Here is an 8,545-nt window from a genome sequence, read left to right on the forward strand (position 1 = left end):
ATTCCCTTATTTGCTTTTGATGCACTGTTCAACACATCAGTCCACACCCTAAAAGTTCAGCTGCGTCTGCATCTTCTGAAGGTTACAGTTTATGATTCACATCAGCTTGTTTCCATAACATTACATCTGTAAGCTGCAACGCTCAAACACCTTTTAACGAAAAATATTTGGTGGGTTTTCCATGTCTTTGTGGAAAATTGTCCCCGCCGTTCAGTGGATCCGTTTAGATCACAAAGAATCTGTTTGTGACTGAAAGAGTGAATAAAAGTCATTAATAATCACATCACTGACTGGGAGGCAGTGATATCTGGGAAAACAGCGCGATAAAGGGGACAGCAACACCGACATTAACAGAAAGCATCAGCAGCATCCGAGTGAACCCAAGCCCATGTTGTGATCCGATTACAGCGGCAGCATTATAATAAGATGCTGACTTCCTGACCCGTCAGTGCTTAAGCCCTTACTTGTGGTGATTACCGAGCCTGAGTGCGGTGTACTCCGGCTCAGTAACAATGGGGCTACACCCACCTTCAACCGACCTTCAGCTGTCTTGACAGTTGTGCTGAAATTGTGAAAGATTGCATGTTACACGGTTATGACATGAACATGTTGACAAAATCAACAGACAGACACACGCGCAAGCACGACAATTTTTCCTTAAGCACTTCAAACTGTCGTTGTGGTACCCTGTGCTGCAATCAGCATCTCCAGAAACGCAATTTTCCATAGTGAGACACACACCTGCGTTGACACTGACAGCAGCTGTGACAGGGCCCACATCACGTGCAGCTGGAGCTTTGTTTCAGGACACCGGCGTGGTGTTCGTGATCATCTGCGTTACTGCGTGTTTCATTTGCGATATCTTTGCCAACGTTGTTCGTCGGCTGTAGACAACAGGCTTTATGACGGGGTTGTGTCTGACTGATTGTACCTATAATCAATCCAGTCCTTTTTGGCCATTTAAAAGATCTTCATAGAACTGTTATGTTCATTTTTAATTTCTCTTTGCTGTTTGGGCTGATTGGGACCTGATGACTGTAAAAACAAAGAATTACTGGATTTTTTTACACTATAATGTCCTCGTAAGTGTATATCAGGCCTTTGTAGAGCAAAATTTTGTATTTTGATCTAGACGAACCAAAATGTGATGTCCACATATGTGGACGCCAGGTCCTAGGAGGTTAATGCTGATCTAGAAGGAAGCCTCCTGTCCCTCTGATACTGAGGAATTAAAAGCTCAGATGAGCTGACCTGCAGCCCGGCGCTGAGCTCATTAAGCATGTGTGGCTCTCTCACCAGGACTTCAGACTTTTACCTTTGTGGTAAAAGTAAAATACTCCAGAATAATGCAATAATTGTATTGTGTAGGGTCTTCACCTTGTGATATGAATCACTTTGAAATCACTGTTGTTGTGATTCGGTGCCATTTAAATAAAACTAGATTACTTGGTGTGTTTCTTGTCCTGGTCTTTGTCCAGTCATTCAAAACAGAAAATCCCAGCACTGCTCAGAAGTGGAGACGTGTTAGAACATGCAGGCTTGTGCGCAGTAGTAACTAATTACATTTACTTATTTACAATTACTTGAGTAACTTTTTGGAAAAAAATACTTTTAGGAGTAGTTTTACTACACTGTACTTTTTACTTTCACTTGAGTAATATGAGGAAAATGTGAAAACATTTTGGCTGCTGAGTGTGAGTGACGTCACTGAATGAACAATAAACAGGAGACACAAACCTACAGTTTCTGTCAAAGTGAGACGTTTTGTTTGTGCATGAAGTTTGTTGTTGTGTCATTTGGAGAGCAAAGAAATGAAACTCCAGATATTATTAATATGAACTCTTTTTTTTGTTTTTCAGTGTTTTAAATACCAAAATTTGCTCTAAACTTTATATTTTTGTTTGTCTGATTGTCTCATTTTTAAACATTAAATCAGGTGTGATGATCAGTTACTCAGTACTCAAGTAGCCTTGTTTACTAAATACTTTTTTACTCTTGCTTGAGTAATTTCTTGGACAGCTACTTTTTACTTTTACTTGAGTAAAAGTAGTGCTACTATTACTTGAGTACAATTTCTGGCTACTCTACCCACCTCTGCGTGCGCTACATTTCACTGACCATATCAAGATTTGTTGTTTTTTCCTGGAAATGATCGAATTCCGATATTTTTTCCAGGATTTTCCTGCTATAAAGTCATGGTTCCTGCTACTCTGTGGACAAACGCACAGACAGCAGCTGCAGACATAACAGACTTGAGCTGTAGTCTGCTTAGAGCAGGGGTGTCAAACTCAAATACACAGTGGGCCAAAATTCAAAACTGGAACAAGGTCGCGGGCTAACATTAATATTTATTGAAAAAAAATCTTCCTCCAGATTTAAGAATGAATCTTTTCTTATGGACTCAAACAAGTTTTGCTGAAAAACTGAATATGGAACAAGCAAAGCTTAATACAAAACATTATATATATTAGCTGTATAATAACAGTAGGCCAGCTCTGATAGTCATTTGGTATGGCTTCGCTGTCAAACTCTGGCCCGCGGGCCAAATTTGGCCTGCAGCCTAATTACATTTGGCCCGCGGGCCAGAGTTTGACAGCTATGGCTTAGAGGTTGTGTGTAGCTAATACTTTGGTGGTTTCTTGTATTCACGCTCTGATGATGCCACTTGTGTCACTCTGACACAATCGGTCGCTCGGTTCGGTCACAGCGACACCATCTGTGTTACATTTGTGAATGAGTAACTTTAGCTTAGACTGAGAAAAGCAACACGAGGCCAATGTATTAAAAAAGTCCTAAACATCAACATCCATCCAACTCTATTGTCAAAAATCCACCAGTCTCAATCAGTATGGCACTTTTAAATGTACGCTCTCTGTCGAACAAGTCTTTTATTATTAATGATTTAATTTTAGATAATAAACTTGACTGTTTATTTTTAACTGAAACATGGCTGGGTTCGGATGCACCAGTTGTTCTCACTGAGGCCTCCCCACCAAATTTTAATTTCTCTTTTTCTATTAGAAGTGGTAAGAGAGGTGGTGGGACTGCATCTTTAGCCAACAACACACTCACCACCAAACAAATTTTACTTGATCATTTTACCACTTTTGAATTCCATGCTATTGTTTTCAGCAGCCCTCCAGTTTTATCTGTCACAGTTTATAGACCACCTAAAGACAGCGCTGCTTTTATCAAGGAATTCTCAGAATTTTTAACAAACATACATTCAAAATATAACATGATCATTTTAACCGGTGATTTTAACCTGCACATAGATAATCCTTCTGCCCCTGCAGCAAAAGAATTCTTAAACATCCTTCACTGTTTGGATTTTACCCAGCACGTCACGCAGCCGACTCACAACAGAGGACACACTCTGGACCTGGTCATCACCCATGGGCTGTCCACCAGCGTGTCCTCTGTTGTTGACTTGGCTGTCTCTGACCACTACTGTGTGTTTTTTAACATCACCGGTTTTATTCAGCGGGAGACCTCGGTGCGAACTGTGAGGAGGCGCTATCTAACCTCTGAAGTGGCTGCAAATTTTACCAGGGTTTTAGACGAATGCCCCCCTGTGATTTTACCTGCATCCTGCGATTTGATTTTTAGTTATTTCAACAGCAAACTGAAGAAAAGCCTTGACTCCGTTGCTCCACTCACCACCAAAAAGATTAACGTAAAACATTCATCACCCTGGAGAAACGAAGAAGTCAAAAAACTCAAAAGAAATTGCAGGGCAGCAGAAAGGAGATGGAGGAAAAATAAAAATACTATCAACCATCAAATATTTTCCGAGCAACTTAAAATGTACAATAATACATTAAGGAAGTCAAGAAATTCATACTTCGCCAAAATAATCAGTATTAACAAAAATAATCCCAAGGTCCTCTTTTCCACCATAGATCATTTATTTAACCCTGATTTTAACAGCTCCCAAAGAACCCCCACAGACTCGCTCTGTGAGCAGTTTGCAGACCACTTCAGGGGAAAGATCAGCGCCATCAGATCTGATATTTTATCTAATCGCCATATGATTGTAAACACATCTGAGGGCTCGATTGTACCTGAGGAGACACTGGACAGCTTTGTCCTGGTTAATGCTGAGAACTTTCAGAAGGTTTTCTCCACAGTGAGACCCACCACATGTCTTTTAGATCCAATTCCTTCTTCACTCTTTAAAACACTTTATGGATTTTTTGAGGCTGAGCTTTTATACATGATGAATTGCTCTCTTCAGTTGGGTGTCTTCCCTGCTGCCTTTAAAACGGCGGTGGTGAGGCCCCTTCTGAAGAAGAGCAATTTGGATTGTAATGATTTTAATAACTACAGACCTGTATCCAACTTACCATTTTTAAGTAAAGTCTTAGAAAAACTTGTTTTTACTCAGATTACTGATTTTCTCAATGATAGACAGATCCTGGAGATATTCCAGTCTGGATTTAGGGTGAACCACAGCACAGAGACGGCTCTCCTAAAGGTTTTAAATGATCTTAGATGTAACTGGGACGCCCAAAAGCTCTCAATCCTGGTGCTACTGGATCTAAGCGCAGCCTTTGATACAGTAGACCACGCTATTCTTTTAAACAGACTGAAACACATGGTGGGCCTCTCTGGTGCTGTACACAACTGGTTCACTTCCTATCTCTCTGACAGATCTTTTATGGTGAGTATGGATACATGCTCCTCTAAGATCCATAGAATGACATGTGGCGTGCCTCAAGGGTCGGTTCTAGGCCCTGTACTTTTTAATTTGTATATGCTCCCTCTCGGCGGTGTCATCAGGAGGCATGGAGTGAACTTCCACAGTTACGCTGATGACACGCAGCTGTACATCTCCGTGTCTCCTGATGACACCAGACAAATGGATGCCCTCTTTAACTGTATCTTGGATATAAGATCTTGGATGGCAGAAAACTTTTTACAACTTAACCAGGACAAAACTGAAGTTTTAATTGTCGGTCCTGAGGCTCAGAGAGAGAAACTCTTGTCTAAATTAGAGGCCTTTTCACTATGTCCTTCGCTACAAGTGAAAAACCTGGGTGTTATTTTTGACTCTGAGCTTGGTTTTATCCCACATGTTAAACATGTAACTAAAATTGGATTTTATCATCTAAAGAATATAGCCAGAGTCCGCCCTATTCTCTCTCGGGCCAACACGGAGATGCTGATGCATGCTTTTATTACCAGTCGCATTGATTACTGTAATGCCCTGCTCTCTGGTCTTCCTAAGAAGAATATTTCAACTTTACAACTCTTGCAAAACTCGGCAGCTCGTGTGCTGACGAAGACCAGAGGGCGGGCCCACATTACACCGGTTTTAGAATCGCTGCACTGGCTCCCCGTGTGTTTCAGGATCGATTTTAAAGTTCTTTTATTGGTTTTTAAATGTCTTAATGGTCTTGGGCCTTCTTATCTCTCAGATCTGCTTTTACCATACGAACCCTCGCGGACCCTGAGGTCCTCTGGTACTGGCCTTTTGATTGTCCCTAAAGTCAGGACACATACTCACGGAGAGGCAGCTTTTCAGTGGTATGGTCCTCGTCTGTGGAACAGCCTGCCGGAGGAGCTCAGGGCCGCAGAGAACGTACATGTTTTTAAGAACAGGCTCAAGACCCACCTTTTTAATTTAGCTTTTACTTAACGTTTATTTATTTTATGCTTATTTATTCTATCCTGTTATTCTATTATTAATTTAGGATTTACCTAATATTTGTTTGATTTTATTCTTATTCATTTTTTAATCTTCTTATTCTATTTATATTTATATTGTATCCTGTTCTTATTTATTTTATCATTTTACCCTATATATATTGTATTGCGTCATATCTCCAGTGTTTCCTCGGAGGGCGCTCTCTGCACCGGGGCTGTTATTGACCGTGGCTGCTGGGTCTCTGGGGTCCTCTCAGCCTGGCTGGGGGGCTCCTTTGCCTCCCTCCTGCTGTGTGCCCAGCCTGGAGGCTGCGGTCTGTGACCGGCTCCCGGTGCAGACGGCTCTCTGTTATAATGTTTCCTCACTTGGCTCATGCGAGCTCAGCCCAATTTTTACTCTTTAAGTGTGCGCGTGTGTGTATGTGTGTGTGGGTGGGGGGATATATGTGTATTGAGAGTGTGGGGAGTGAGTTGGAGGGTGGGGTGGGCTGCTTTTAACTATGTAAAGCACTTTGTGCTACATTTTCTCTGTATGAAAAGTGCTTTATAAATAAAGATTGATTGATTGATTGAGAAGATGTTGGAAAACTGTGTTATTGGTCTTTTGGAACTTCCATCATCAGCTGTGTGCTGTCGGAAACTGGAGGCACCTTCACTTCCTGCCGGAGTCCTTTCACTGATGTCGCCACAGAGCTGCTGTGGTTTGTTGGTTCCTGTCTCAGTTGCTGTTTGATAAATAACAAAAAAACTTACTTTAGTGGTATTAATATGTATGTAAACAGGTCTGTATGTAGCCCATCTCCTTAACAGTGGGGTGAATCTAAACATTACTCTGCATGAACATCAGATTATTAACATCTTTATGCTTTTCCAAAAACATTTCACCACTAAATACTAAAGACTTAGAAGAGTTTTGTTATTTGAAAGCCCACCGTGCTTTTTCACAATTATTATCATCATTATACCACCGTACAATCGTTATAGATGTCTAACACGTCAAATACAAATCCGTGTGTACTTCAAGGGTACATACATCTACAGATTTTATGCAGTTGTTTCCAGTACAGTTTAAAATTGACTAAAATGCACAAGGTGTGATCAGCTGCACCTAAAAGCTTCTATAAGTGGGTTTCTGATTAGGTCGCTGACCTCTTCCACAGACCAAACAGCAGTCTCGAGCCTGAAGAAAGCAGATGCATGACCAGAAGCATTTCCATCTCTTTTTTTAATCCAACATTGGCAGGTTGTCCACCATTCATCCACTCCCCACAGTCAGTCTGATGTCTGTGGACTTCAGACATGAACTGGAGCACTTGCCGTCTTATAGGCAGGATAAGCATAAAAATAGCAACTTTGCTCTTTTTTCATAGTAAAATATGAGGCAATGGGTCACCAGTTTGAGATGCAGTGTGCTCAGACATGCCCACCATCAAGTCATCAGAGCCGGACCACCTGAGAAAGATCCAAATCTTTCAGGTGGCCTATGAGCCGTGGCTACACAGGTAGATTATCTTTAATGAGATGGGGGCTCAGTTTAAATCAAGTATTTCAGCTTTTACAGGCACAGTCAGAACAAATGTGATATTGGTGACATCGAACATCTGCTGGTGACGTTTCGTTATGAAGCCTTGAGTTGAGTTTGGAGTTTTCTTGATCATCATCTCAGTGTTTTCAGACTGAGCTTGAGGAAGACGAGCAGATCTAACGAAACCTTGGACACATCCTGCTTTCTGACTCTAAAAATGACTCGTTTAGAAAATGAACTAACTCATAAATTCAGTTCCACAGAAGTCGTTTTGAAAACAGGGGCCAATGAAGAGAATGGAGGTTCAAGGCGATTCTGCATTAGCTTCACTTTTCAAACCTGGAAGCTCAATTTTTTATACTGACCTGTAACTTTTTAATTCCACCTTCAAACTAAGCAAGTACAGGCAAACACACACTGATAACACCACAGTTTATAAAATCCCAGCAGCATGAAACAGCAAAGGTACAGACTAAGCTTACCCATCAGGCTTCCACAGCTGGAATAACCAGAGTCTGAAATATGTCATCAAACAGGGACAGTTTAAGCCTTCGGACTGTTCACTGGAGGATAATGAGAAGAACCAGAGAACAAATCATTGTTAATGCTGTAGATGCCCACAGCGTGTTTGCTGAACAATAACTCCAGATAGCTAGCTGTTAGCATATTTCCATGTGGTCCGACACTTACAGGAGATGAAGGTTTGTGAGGTTTGGACTTGCAGGAGGCCTGAAGCAATGACGGCTTGCTGTCATAAATCCCCATTCATATTCATACGTCAGGTAATGAGAAAAGCCTGCAACCTATTCTGGGATACAGCCAAACAGGCTGAAGCTTTGTGCGGTGAACTTAGGCGATGTTGTCAACCACAGGTGATTGGTAACCTACTGTTAGCTCGCTAGTCGTTATTTTAATATAAGTTAAATTATATTTGCATTGTTATGTAAAACATCGTATTTAGGTGTTTGTAAGTTCTTTGTGACTGCTCTGCCTGTTTACACGTTTCAAAAACAATCAAAACGGTTAGTGTTATAGACAGTGTTGTTGTTAATGTATGTTTGGGGACGTTGAACCCCGGAACCTTCAGAGGTTTTTCAGGGTTCTCCCTGCCGGAATGTTATGTGTGGGACAGTTTCCTGTATGTGTGCGACTAGCTGTGGTTGTTTCTAAAAGTGGTCAGTGAAAGTCCTAAAACTGGCACTTGAGTTTCCGAGCATTTTTATCCTGAGGTTATAACACCTTTTTGGCGACGAGGATAAAAGCCGAACGCGGACAGTTTTGAGTTTTTGCTACGGATTTTGCAGTCGGACTACCACTTCGCATCTATGGCTACGATCGGATCGCTCACGGAGTTTGCCGAGGGAGACGGCG

Source organism: Copadichromis virginalis, linkage group LG17 (assembly GCF_057382275.1).
Source record: "Copadichromis virginalis isolate Kocher_CV1m ecotype Utaka linkage group LG17, C_Virginalis_male_GT1.1, whole genome shotgun sequence".
NCBI classification, from domain to species: Eukaryota; Metazoa; Chordata; class Actinopteri; order Cichliformes; family Cichlidae; genus Copadichromis; species Copadichromis virginalis.